The sequence below is a fragment of the Pagrus major genome, chromosome 15, assembly GCF_040436345.1.
Source record: "Pagrus major chromosome 15, Pma_NU_1.0".
Classification (NCBI taxonomy): domain Eukaryota; kingdom Metazoa; phylum Chordata; class Actinopteri; order Spariformes; family Sparidae; genus Pagrus; species Pagrus major.
The window spans coordinates 4,900,261-4,914,243 of record NC_133229.1 but is presented as its reverse complement, the minus strand read 5'-3'; the positions used below and the strand labels follow the sequence as shown (position 1 = coordinate 4,914,243).

Sequence of the window (13,983 nt, the reverse complement as noted above, 5' to 3'; positions counted from 1 at the left end):
TCTCCCAGTTTCTGCCATTTCTTTGTTGTGTAAATAGGAAGTTGACTTTAGCTGACTTTCGTCCACCACTTGTGAAGGTAGCAGGCCCAGTAACTTACAAGCATGCGCGTGCACACACACACACACACACACACACACACACACACACAAACTCAGAAAGACTATACACACAGATTTGCAATCCACACACTGAGTGACAGGTTCAGAGTCTGTGTGTGAACTGAAGAACAAGGAGGAGGGAGACGAGAGGCAGGAGCAATAAAGAGGCAGTGGTGCAGGAAGAGAGGCATGTACCACAGTACAGGGGATATACACTGAGCAGGTGGTTGGAGCGTAAAGGGGAGTGGAGCTGATGGGGTTCAGATACTCATAGGTAGCGTGTTCGGTCAAGCACAGGCTCACAAGTTGCTTAGAAGGAGGTTTAGGATCAGAGATTAGACATACAAGTCAACCTTACATGTATACATGCGTGAGATCAAAGCTGAAGTGGCTTTAGCGGCTTCAGCTCAGTAGTCTTTACTATTGTATAGCCTCACTATATTATACAGGAGTCAGCGGAGGTACTATTTCTTCCCGGGCCACAGCCGAACTAGAGACACTCGCTTCATTGTCTCATGATTAATCACATTTGTCATTGTTGTCTTTCAAAACAGTCCCTGCCTCATCATGGGGCAGGAAAAGCGTGCCTTTGAGACAATCCAATGCTCTGCTCTACTCTAACACTAATATAATCTCCCTTCTCACTCAGGCCCCCAATGCATCTCCCTGACAAAACAGTAATCAGTGCACAGTTTCCCCTGCCTCCCATCCCTTAATGGGATGTTAAAAACTGCGGCATGTTTATTACTGTTGTTTCACTCATCTCCAATTTCATTTAAATGTTTCCAGTAGGCAGAACACAAACAGCAATTCAGACTGTGCTGTCTGACAACCAGGCCTTTCTACAATGTGTGTGTGTGTGTGTGTTTTGACATCCTGAAACATGTACCACTGTACAACAGTATATTGAACTGCATTTCCCCTGGCAGTCAGTTCTAATGGGTTTAGGAAACATACAACACAAGTGATGTGTGGTTGCAGAGCACACAGCAGGATGGAGCCATCCAGAATAATGGCTTTTGTATCAGTGAAGGTCACCCAGTTGTTCAATTCAATCTGATCCTGGAGTTTTTAACTTCTTCTAACTTCTTTTATTCTGCATTCGTAGTACATTTCTGTTCTGTTGAACAGCACTATACCTTAGATTTAAATTGTTCTTTAGGTGAAATGTGGAGGTGAATTGAGAATCTATGAAGGCCAGGAAGAGGCCAGTAACTCTTCGTGATGTGCATAGAAAAAAAAGAAAATTGTCATTGTCAGTTGATGTGTGTTGATTTTCCTTATGTAGTTTGTCTTTTAACAGTTTGTGAGTTTTAAAACAGAAATATAGAAAGTATTTTCTTTTTGGAGAAACCAGCATATCTGCCTGTCAGTCAACCAAACATCTTATTTAATGAATTATCATAATGACAGAAGCTGTGAGATACAGATGAATGCGAGGAAGAAGAAAGATTTAGTATCCTTATAAGCAGATAAAAACAATATGATCCTACCTTAAACACAATGCCATTTGGTAAAATGCCAATTTTTGTCATTTTTTTTCTTTTGCTAGAAGCATAAAAAGTACACCATCACTTCTGCTAAATCTTGGACTGTTGCTGAACAGATGCACAAGAACAACATATAACAAGACAGTAAACAACAGCAATACCTTTTTTTCTCAGTTCATTTGTAATATAGTTTTAATTTTATGTGGTTATACTAATAGTTATTTTCTAAATGTTAAAATTTTCAGGTAAAGGATAAGTTCACACAAAAATGAAAATTCAGCCATTATCTACCCACGCCCATGATGATGGAAAGTCGGGTTAAGTTTCGTGGTCCAAAAAACATTTCTGGAGCTTCACATTGCAGCATTCTCCTAAACAACAGAACTAGATGGGGACTTGTTTTTAAAACGTAAAAAAATAAATAAAATGGCTCCATACAGCTTGTCTGGTGTAATATAAGTCTTCACAAGCCCTGAGATCCCAGTCTGATTTGAAAAGAAGATATTTACACTTTAGTCGCTACGCTAAAATCATCTAAAGTCGGTGTATTAGCTCGACCATGCATCACGGGTGAAAATAACCTCTTTTCAAATCAGGTTGGGATCTCTGGGCTTCCGGGGCTTGGATTACGCCAGCCAAGCAGTAGGGAGCCATTTTATCATATATTTCTTTATATTTTCGGTTGCTTTTTGGATGTTTTAAAACAAGTCCCTGTCTACTTAAGCTATGTAGAACAATGCTGCAATGCTGTGAAGCTCCAGAAATATTTGGTGGGCTATGAAACTGACTTTTAAATTTTTGGTTGAACTTGAATGTTTTTGTCACTCAGTAAAATCCATATTACTATAAATTGTCTTTATGCAGACAAATCAGCGCAAATGTTTAGGTTTTTTTCCCAAACAACTGATATATTGAGTTATTATCTGTTTTTATTATTCTTGAGTGTCAGTATCATTATGGGCCTAAAGAATCTTGTATCCGTCAGACTCTCTAATACCATATTCACCTGGTTAGTGAGTACCATTTTTACTGCATACGAACAAAGACGGAGGTGGAATCACCTCACAGCAGGGACGCTGGATCTTTTGCCATATGTCCTGCAGTGTGAGTGTGCAGTCAACTAGTACACCCACACACAGAGGAATTCAACCTTGCTGCATTCACAGGTGTTTTAAATAAAAGGAAAATATATCCTGAAGTCATGCAGAAAAGAAAACCAAAACTGTGTCCACGTTTAACATGTCTCCTCACCAATAAGCCAGTGTGTCTATGGTGAAAGGGCATATTAAGGAGACAGTATTTGACAAGTAATAAAATGGAGTCCTTGCTGCTAAGCCCGAAGCTATGATTAGGGCAACATTCTAATGCACTTCATTTGCTGTTCGTCTGACAGCTGTCTCTGCTCCTGCTCTGTCTCCAGTGTATTCTAGACGTTGCAGCGGTGGACTTCTTGAAAATCGGCCCACTCCCACTCCCCCACCACCACCTTCAAATCCAATCTCTGTCATGTCACCTCTGTTTGATCGCCCGTGTGAAAGACGTTTTATAAATGTCTGAAAGTACATATTATTCATCACACACACGCAGACGTGAGCGCGGAAATGAAGTTGCTGCTGCCACTCGGGGTGTTTGCAGGTGGAAAGGACAGAATTATTTTATAGATGAGGTGTGTGTTTTTGAGTGGCACAGCTATTATGCGTGGGGAAATAAAATGGTCCAACTAAAGTCGAGATGGAGAACAGGCTAAGCACACTTATCTGAATTCGGTTTTCTTTAGATTTTTCTGGCACTGTTTGACTCCACAGTCTTTTCGTCTCTTATGGACATTAGTGAGGCAAATTTAGCTGCATACAGACCATACAAGTCAAGGACATTTTTTTCTTTGCAGCAAAGGGAAGTTGTAAAGCTTTTGTTCCCTCCCCTCCCTCCTCTCCGTATCTGCAGTCACTTCTTTATCTTAGCTCCATCTCAGTCTTATCTCCCGATAGCATCTATGTCCTTTATCTCCCACATCTTATCTGGAGTGCCAGACACAAGGAAATGCAATCCAAGAGAGAGAGAGAAAGAGTAAGAGGGATAAAGGGAGCATGGGACTTAGGGAGAGAGGGGGAACGATGGAGAATAAATGGTGTGACAGAGTGAGAAAAAGAGAGATTCAAAGGTTTTCTCGAGGTGCCATTAAGCTCTGTACTCACAAAGTAAACAAGTTCTGCAAGGTTTGTCAGCATCAGTCACTGTTTCTACCGTGGAACAGCATGAAAGTGTAACGTGTAAAATTGTAATTTATTATTTATGCTGAAAAAGTCATTGAACAATAACCAATGTAGGCAATAATGTATTTAATGTTTTTTTTTCATAGGAGAAAGAAGCCTTTTATCTTTAATAGCCCTGTGCACAAAACACAATGCATCTTAACTGCCTTGTTTTGGGTATGTATTGATTTTCACTGAGTGATAAAAGATACTATCCCGGCTCTGTGCACCAACTCCAATCAGTGTCCTCACCAAGCACTCACTTTGGCATATAATTGATCCTAGTTTGCACACTTTGGATGGATAGTAGCACTTGACTCGATTCCATCCAGTTCTAAAGTTGAAAGTCTCTGCTACCCAGTTGAAGAAGTCAACTGCTCGTCTAGGTGCTAATGGACTCTCCAGAGGTTGCCCCTGGTTATAAAAGTAATAACCTGTGGTAGCTGTCAAAAGAGCTCTCTCCCTTAGGTTGCCAAGGTGCACTCTGAAGAGGAGAAGAAAAGGCAGCGAGGGGTGGAAAAAAAAAAAACAGTAACAGGGAACATTTTCATTACAGCCCTCAGTGTTGGTTTCAATAGCCTCTGGGATTCTAGTAACAGATCTGCGGCTCGTGCCTTGGTCCCGATGTGTTCCAATTATCAATTGCCTTTAGCCTCTATGCCCATGTGAGCAGCCCAAAGAAATCATGTCTCATGAGGGTTGTCTGTCACACAGCTCAAGGGCAACTTAAAGAAAGAATTACAAAATATATTACAGAAACTGAAGACCATCTTACGCTGCAGGTGACCTTGTTTACATTCGGACCCATGACTCATCAGTAGTGATTGCCACATTATTACATGAAACCACACTCATAAGGACTGATAATTAAACACCTGGCACAATACTCAAAACTGCTTCTGTGGTAGTTCCCACCACAGTAGGTGTATCCAAGACACTGTAGCTGTGACAAAATCTGTCCACAGGCCGCAAGACGAGTTGAAAACAACACCAATTGTACTAGAGTGGATAGGGATGACTGGAACTGGGTCACAGGTGATCTGCAACTTAAAATAAATGTTGGCGAGGGGCATACCTCCTTAATTCCAGCAGCCGTGCTTGGACAACACCCGTCTTCGATATCAGCCTTGATTTTAATCTCAACTGCACACCTCTAAAGTTTTGACTATATCTTACACAGTTGTGATGAGATCTTGCTGACAAAAATCTGTCCACAGATATACAGACATATAAACACCCTGCAAAATATGGTGGTAATAATCATGCAATAATTTCTATTGCAGTAACAACCAGTTTATTAATATTAGACATTACTCACTGGAGTTGCTATAATCAATATTCTTAGGTTAACAATGGATCACATGATTATGTGTCTGTTAAAGGTCCTGAGATTTGAGGGGGGATGAGGAGGAATGCCAGCCTCCTTGTTACCCTGCCATCTCACCTCTCCATCTCTTTGTAGCAGAGAGTGTGGAGGGGCAGAGGGGTTCTATAGTTGAATATGTTAGTGTAGCCTGCCTGACTCATCAATCCTTTGTCTGACTGAGTTTTGTACAAGCTAGAATAGAAAGTGGCTCCATACATGCTCTGAAATATCAGTATCTAACTGTGCTGTTATTGATAAATCCATGGTGCTGTCTGTGGTGCTGAATTAGAAGAAGAATTTGCTCAGTCCGGCCTTCTCTCTGTTTCGTCTTGGATCTCTAATATTCTCTAAACTATATACCATAAATACTCAATTCTATTATATGTATGTACAGTACCCTATAGAGTATTGTCTCCGTCATGATCAAAATGATAAGAAGCAATGTGTAGTCACAGACGAGCGAGAGGATTTAAAAACTCCAGACCTTCCCGACTCTGTAACAACATAATTCCAAGGTACATGGTCATTTATTTGTCATTATACAACATAGGGTTGCATAGCAAAATAGAAGTTCATAAACTCTGTCATGCCACATAAACAGCAGAACATATATACATATACATATATACATTCATACATAAAATGCCACCAGTCCAGATGTTGTGGGAGAAAACAAAAAGTGGAGACATGTCTACCATTATAGTTTTTAATATAGGGTGAGGGTTAGAATTAGTCCCTGACTGCCTGTGTCGAACTCAGTTCAATAAGGTCTTTCGACTATTTCAGTGTCTTTTAGCTTTCATTGTCTTTGGTTTTCTCTTCAGGTTCAGTCTCATCACTCCCATTCTGTAGTTGTGTTTTTAGGTGCAACAGGCAGCTGTATCAGTGAAAAAGCTCTGATAAACCCGCTAAAGCCACTGTATTCTACCTGTCCAGGTAGTGATTAGCTGGTGAACATAGTAGAGCATTTAGCAGGTTAAGAGCCAGGTATTTTCCTCAAGAGCTGGTGTAGACCAAAACGGAGCTAAAAGAAAGTGAGACATGACTCCAGATGATTGTTATTGTTGCTCCACAACTGCTGGATGTGTAAATATTTGCAGAAAATTTGGCTATATTGATTACCTAATCAACGTTGTCTTCACAGCTTGTTATTGTTATCGTACGTTGAATATGTCAAGACATACAGCTTCTAAGGAAACTGCAAACTGCTGCGTGTGATCAGCACTTTCTCTCATGTTGTTTTTGTCGGATTGTGATGAATGACCTGATGTACCTGCACAGTCGGGCCGCTCACAGATTTACCACACTAAAAGCCTTTTCACACCAAGAATGATTTCTCATGCAGAAAACTCAGACAGCAATAAAATATAAATCGACTCCAGGTCTGTACTATAAATACTTGCACGGTGGCTCAAATCTGGACATAATCATGCACTTTCAACTCAACTGAATGGGACATTGTCAGATTAGCTCTCGGATTTAAATTCACCTCACTTAGCATATTTCCTGGCTGAATAAAGAACAGGGGAAACACCACAACACAGTGTTTTGGACAAACTAGTCACAGTTATTTTTAAATCCACCCCCTGTGCAGATTTAAGCCCATGGATATTCTATGATAGTGAGTCAGCGGTGTTGCTCAGGCTCAACCCTCAGTTTCATTTTAGTTAGAATAACATAAGAATAATGCTGTGTTAAATGTTCAGATCATTGTCACTGGTTTAGTCACTCTCAGCTTTGACTCAGCTTATAATAGGACAGAGATGTCTGTATTGATATCCATCGTCTCTGGAAATGAAGTGCATTTGTAAGTCTCACCTGCTCTCCATGTGTCTTTATTTCTCACTCTCAATCTCTTGTTCACTTATTTTCCCTGACTCCTTCCTTACTCTCTCCCTCCTTCTTGCTCACCCGCTGCCTCAGTTGCTCTGACCTCTCAATATCACACAAGCTGTCAGTGCCAAACTATGAATGTCCCTTGACACTTATTCGACTCAGACTCCCTTTGGCATTTCCATTTGCACAGAGCCAATTTCAATTTTTATAGCTGGTCGGGCGGGGGCTCGGCTAAAGCCTGCAGTCAGAATAAGCAAAAGTTTGAGACACAGAAACAAGCGCCCTAAGCAGAACTATGTGTGTTCTTGTAAATGTGCCCTTAGTGTGTGCGTCTGTTTCCTTGAAAGGCTGGCTCACTCAACCATGGAGGCTATCTGAACCCAATTTTTAGCATTACTACCATCTGAACTAACTTTCAGACATCCTTGGAAATGGCTGGTCAAATGCATTCTGTGGATATTTTTATTAATACTTCAAGGTGCACTATGTAGTTTTGGGGAAGAAATTTTAATCAAAAGAGAAAGATCTTAATCAATGCTTTTTTTTTTCCGCCTCAACAAACTATTTTATTTTTTATGACTGAATAAACACAGTAAACAAACTGACCTTAAAGGACAACACAACTTCATACTGTTTATATTTGGCGGACCCTGCCACCTTCCTAGCTTCAAAGAGTGTTTTGGGGACCTTGTTTATTCATTTATGGAAAAGATAAATATTTATTTGTTTGTTATTATTATTGCTAATACTAAAATTCTGAGTTTAAATTTCTTCTCCAAAACTACACAGTGCCCCTTTAAGAAATCAGCCGAATGCATTACAATAAACTTTTAATGAGATGATTAGCATGTTAATGAGAGACCTCAACAGTAGGAGTGCATGGTGCTCTTGTACGAGAGCCAGCTCTCTCTCAGCACCATGGACAGCACCAAATACTTCACTCTGTGTGGGAGGCTGCCCGCTGCCCACATCAGTGTAACCATGGATAGCTAATGACACCACAGACACAGACTCACTATTCAAGTGTGCAGGAGTATTTAATTTTAATGGAAATGTCAGTTCTCGCTCCGATCCCTTCTTTGCTCTCAGGTGTGAATCTTGTGGGCAGAGCAGAGTTCTAAAGTTAGAGCTCTAAAATTGTAGAGAAATGTGGCCCTATTCTCAGTCTGTTTTCTCCAGGGATGGTTCTCTTTTAATGGGAGGTGGGACTGCATTATGAAGTCCAGTTCACATGCCTCCAGAAAATGTACTGGAAGAGGAAGAGAGAGAATGTGTCATTACGCCCTGCTGTGCTCAAAAAGCCAGGCATCCCTATCATACCCTAGCTTCTCTTCACACATGGCGTGGCGCAACAGCACGTCTGGGAGCTGTCCTCTCATCTCTCAACCTGTGGTACTACAGAGAGACAGCAGAGAGAGGGAGAGTTTCTATTTTTTTTGTTCATCTTATTCACCGACATCAACGTTTAATATCACAGACACGCTTAATCAATTTGATGTTCAATCGCAGGGCTAAGATTTGAGCCTCTTAGCTTTAGCTCTCCGTTGCTGTTTATGTAACTGCACGCGCACTTCTATGCATGTGTGCACACTCCGACGGGATTGCCTACAGGGAGCTCACAGGAAGGAGGATTTCGGGACTGAACAGCTGAGTGCATACAAACAGTCCAGGGAAATGACGCTTCAACAAGAAGAATTGTTCAATTTGTCCCCAGTGAAAAAACAATATTCAAGATGAAGCATGCTCTTTTGTAGTGCCAGTATCCTCTCGTTCTCACGCTCAATTCTTCTTCCTCACGAGGCTTGTAGCGTCCCTGGGGTCGCTTTGATGCGTTTGTTGACAATATGCTTTAAACGCTCACCTTAAAGAGGAAAAAGCAATATCAAAAGGATTCTAGAAAGAAGGAGTTGTGGTCATTTTCTGCTCATCCAAGTATGACTCCGCTCTCCTAGAAACAAGCCTCTAAATGATTTATTGTGTCATTGATTCGGAGAGCTCAAAAAAAAAAAAAAAAGAAGCACTATACCAACATTTGATTCATTCTCAAATAAGAAGGAAGCGCTGGTTCATTTGCGCTTCCTTTCCAGATCCATGTTGACCTGATAGTTTGAATCTCACATTAGTGGAGTAAACTGATGGTGCTAAATAATGCTGCAGATGGTGTGCAACCAATTACCCAAACAGAGTCTATCCAAGTCTGAAAACATCCAGTCACTCTTTAAAAACAAGTCATATTCAAACATTTTAATGACCCCAAAACCAGTTTTAATGGGTCGGCGAAATTCAATAGGTAAGCAACCTTTTTAGGCACCTTTTACCCCCCCCAAAAAAAAAAAAAATAAATAATAATAAACACTTTCTGCATGCCTCAAATGTAAGAAAATAACGCATTCATTGAGAATCATTAAACCATTTCTGTCTGCCCCCGCGGGGAGTTTACATCTGCTAGGCAAAATCTGTTTCTTGGGCTTTAAAGAATTGACTGAATGTGTGCCGTATTAATGACACATCACTAATAGGAATTATTTTCCCCGAAGATGACTTGCCTGCTTAGCAATTGAACCCTCAGCTGAATGCAAATAAGCAGCGTGCAACATTCATAAAGGGACCCTGAGGCTTCCCTGGTTGTACAAGAAACAGGCACAAACATTGATACAACTTGGAGCGTTCTCAGAAGAATACATGGCACCTCAAAGTCAGCTTAACCGCTCCTTGTTAAAAGTACTTTGTGCCTGCATAATTAGTTTTAAAGAGAGAAACCTTGGAAATTTTAGTCGAATTATGTAACAATCCCTTTCTAATATGAAAGACTGTTCCCATACTTTTTCTTATATAAACATTATTACAGCAGGATGGGCACACACACTGCAGATATTTGAAGAATTATATCATGAATAATAGAATAATGAAGAGGGAGAGGCTTGTTAATTTCGAGTTACGAAACTTTATTTGACAAGTGCCTGCAGTTATTATTACAATCCATTACTCCTTTCTCATTTTTACTGATTAACTGGTGAACTAGCAGAGCAATTCGTACATATGGATAGATACAACCCACACGCATGACACACACAACCAAGGATATACACTGTACATGGTGTCTGCTTGGGGATTTCTCACTAAGTAGACTTCATTGGGTCGCTGAGACATGACTTTTTCCCCAAGAGCGACATATCCCTTAATCACCCTCCTCTGTGGAGTGTCTTCTCTCCTGCATGAACCCTGGCCCCTCGTTTTCTGTGCAGCAACAGAGACGAGATGAGAGGGAGAATTAGTGCTGTGGCAGGGGCTGATTATTAGAGAGCTTCTGCTCAAAGCCTTCCTCATACCAAAAACAAGCTGGGCCAAGTGGAGGTAGTGATGAGTTAACCCGGATTAGCTCTTCATTTCCATCCAAGGCCTGTGCATGCCAGTTAGAAGGCTATTCTTATACAGATTTTAGTTTCCTTGGATGATTGATAGACTAAATATGCAATTATCTTGTCTTGCCTTGCATCCTAATAATAGGTATGATGTATCATTTAAAAAGGTGCTACGTGTCTTTTGGAATTACAACTCACCTTATAATAATGACATAAAAAACATCCAGCTAAATCCTTTTGAAAAGGTAATTACTGCCTCTGCCAGTCTCAAACACAAACTGACATGATGTGCTCTATGATGAGCCCATGGTCCTGAATTAAACATGGAGATAATCCAAGCACTCACTTGAGTGAATATGGTGAGACATAGTTTAATAATCCAAACGCCAGTAAGTGGACCCTTTGTGTTTAGATTCTGACTGTTCAAAGGTCAGAAATGAACATCCATTTTACTTTGAATTATACATGTAAGTTGTATTATTTAGAGTGGCGGTTCTGAACCTCTTTGGTCAGAGATATAGAGCCCTCAGATACCCTTTCATCGACACAACTCACTATGTTTTAAACTAAGTTATTAATATTAAACTGGAGATTGTTACAATACCCAGTAACTCTTTGTATGAAGCCCATGTCTATAATGCATTATAACACATTATGAAAATACTTATAATGCGTTCTAATGTGGCCTAAGCACTCTTTAATCATAGTAATAAGAACTCATAAATATTCATAATGCTGAATAACTCAAATAACTCATTATGACTCTGATGTCTATAACATTTTACAGCATGTTATAATGACCTTATAAGGTCAAGTATCAATACTCCACTACACTACAATTGATGGTCACTCACAATTTTTGCAGAGATCATAGAGTATTAAAATGATCCTAGTTGTTATACATTATAATCATTTTAAACATGTTATATTCACTATTATAATGCATTGTAATGTGATTATAAGTTACTATAAGTGTCCATTGTTTGCTTTAAGAAAAGTGAAAACAAAATCAGATTAAGTCAATGCAAGAACAGCACACACAACACTGTAAACTGTACTTTTTAACAGGTTTACAATGAATGGATTACTCCTATCTTGCATCACTGTTGTATATTATATTCTTTCTAATGCATTATAAACATTGTGTAATAATGAGTTATTATTTTTACTTTAAATCATTATGAAAATTCATGAGTGCTTATGGCTGTGATTAAGATTAGTATCCATTATTAGTATGTCCATGATGCCTTATTATGCATTATAAACATGGGCTTCACAGATAGTGTTTTACAATACTTCATTCATACATACAAGAAAACATGATCCTGGGATTACCAAGGTTCAGGTTTGCTTTGTTGTTTTTTATTTCTTCCTCAGCCATCACTCTACAGGGATGGTTATTTCTGTCACTTGGTTCACCATTTTGTTCCAGACTAAAATCTCTCAACTATTAGATGGACTGCCATGACCTTTTGTACAATTACATGGTTCCCGGAGGATGAATCTTACTGACTTTGGTGACCTGCTAAACATCAGCGTATATGACTTTACAAGAGCCACGAGCATGGCTGTAGAGTTAGACATGACGAAGTCTTGTTGCAGTCATGCATAGATTATGAGACAATGGGCTACTGGGCACAGACATCTAAAACCATCCCCCTTCCTACTGCACCTACAAGATAGATTTTTGGGGCCAGTACCGATAATAGCGATGTTGATATATATTGACTTATGTTCTTCTTCTATTCACAGAATATATACATACAACACTTTCTTTGCAATGATCCCTCAAATGTGTTTATCAAGTACATGTGACAAAGGTACGTCTGTAACAGTTAAACAAATAGCTTTATTTTATTTATTAGCATGTTTTTTTCTGCATTTTGTTCTGTTAAAATAAAAGTAACAGTACATGTCGGACAAAATATACGCCAATGCCAATATATATCAGTGATAGGCCAATCGGCCAGGCTTTACTACCAGCCCCACTGCTTTGTGTGGCAAAGTTTGTTTAAATTAACATCTTTTTTAATCATAGGTCGCAGGTTAACTTCCAAAATGCTGCTGTTGATTGCAACACGCACCTGAACTTCAGTATTTTTTCAAATGAGTTGAGCTACACTGTTATCTTTCCACATTTTCCTTGCAGATGTACCACCTTGGCTACAAATTGGGGATCATTGATTTATAGGATCGCATTTAATTAGAGTCATATTTTAAGCAAAAATCTGTTCAGCTGTTTCCATAACATCTCTGTTGATTACGGTGACGCATGGATCCAAGGTTGTCAGTATAATTTAACTGTCTAACAGCTTAACTGTGATCCACGTTCTGTTGTAATTTCAAACTCCCTCTGTGGGTGTTTGCTTTCGTTAAAGTCTAAATAGATACTGACAAGTTGTTCATATCTCACCAAATGACATCTCGTGTTGGAGAGAGGTAAGTTCGTCAGGAGAAGTGAATTTATTTTTACCGCCTTTGACATGTCTATTGTGAGCAAGACCCCCAGCTGTGTCTCTTGTCCTGAAGTTGTTTTATTGAATATTCCCTGCAACCTTTAGTAGAGACTCATTCAGCTCGCCATCTAATTAGAGTATATTGATGGAAGGCTTTTTGTTGTGGGTTAAGCTGCAGGGAAGAAAAGGCCGGTGATTGTTGCGAAGTGACAGGTGAATCATAGCTAACTGCCTCCAGTGGTATTATTTCTCAACTCCTCTCCAATCGGTGCAGACAGACCCAACTAATGGATTTAACTCTGAAATAATTGACAACTGACAGTAAATGGGCTTCTGGTGACCTTCAGTCAGAAACTATATGTTCAGTGTGGTGAGAGTGGCAGTGCAGTCCTCACACTGTGGTAAGTTATGGATCACTTCCACCTTCATGAGTGGGTCTGGTGACTTTTTTCCCATTTCTTGTTTATCACATAGGGAATATATGCTGTTAAATATAACCTGTGTGTCTCAGGGGGTGTATGCCTGAGTTGGTCAGGTGCATATCGAGCAAATATGAGGTGGGGGGGAGGGGCAACGGAGCTTTAGCCCGGCTCACCTTTACTGACCGGTGTAATGAGATTACCTGCCTCGCACGTCATGTCCACAGCGAGAGAGAGGGAGAGGGAGGGAGGGAGATGAACAGGGCTGCTCCGTGCAGTTTGCTCGCATTAGACCCAGGATACAGCCTCCGGTGAAGTGTTGCTGTGTCGGGGCAGCAGAGTGCTGATGCGCCCGTGTGAGGTGGCTGTCAGCCGACATTTGTGGCTCCTTTTCCCGTCCGAAAGGGATTTTTGCGAAGTACTTCTGGAGCCGAAACATGGTAAGACGTTTTCTTTGATTTCTGGACGACTATCGTTGTATTTTAAGCGCACATGGTTGTCGAGTTACGCACACATGCCGTATCCCAATTAACGTTCCTCTCACTGCGTAATTTGTCTCTTTTTGAACGCGGAGTGCAGGAGCCCGTCTAGGACGTCTTGCATTGCCAATATTTGCGCCGTATCATGTCGATTCCCCGCCGTGAAATGACTAATCCATTGGCAAGGCGCAGTCGTTTACCTCAACTCTGCCCTGATCTGCGCC

At 40.3% G+C, this 13,983-nt stretch overlaps 1 protein-coding gene across 1 annotated transcript in view; it reads left to right on the top strand.

Moving 5' to 3' along the window:
* Nucleotides 1-13,602: 13,602 nt before the first annotated feature.
* The window catches only part of LOC141009331 (protocadherin-15-like), a 195,457-nt gene continuing 195,076 nt past the window's right edge, over nt 13,603-13,983 (top strand). The window contains exon 1 of the mRNA XM_073481880.1: nt 13,603-13,720. The gene's annotated coding sequence lies outside the window, so the exon portion shown is untranslated. The remainder of the gene's footprint in view (nt 13,721-13,983) is intronic.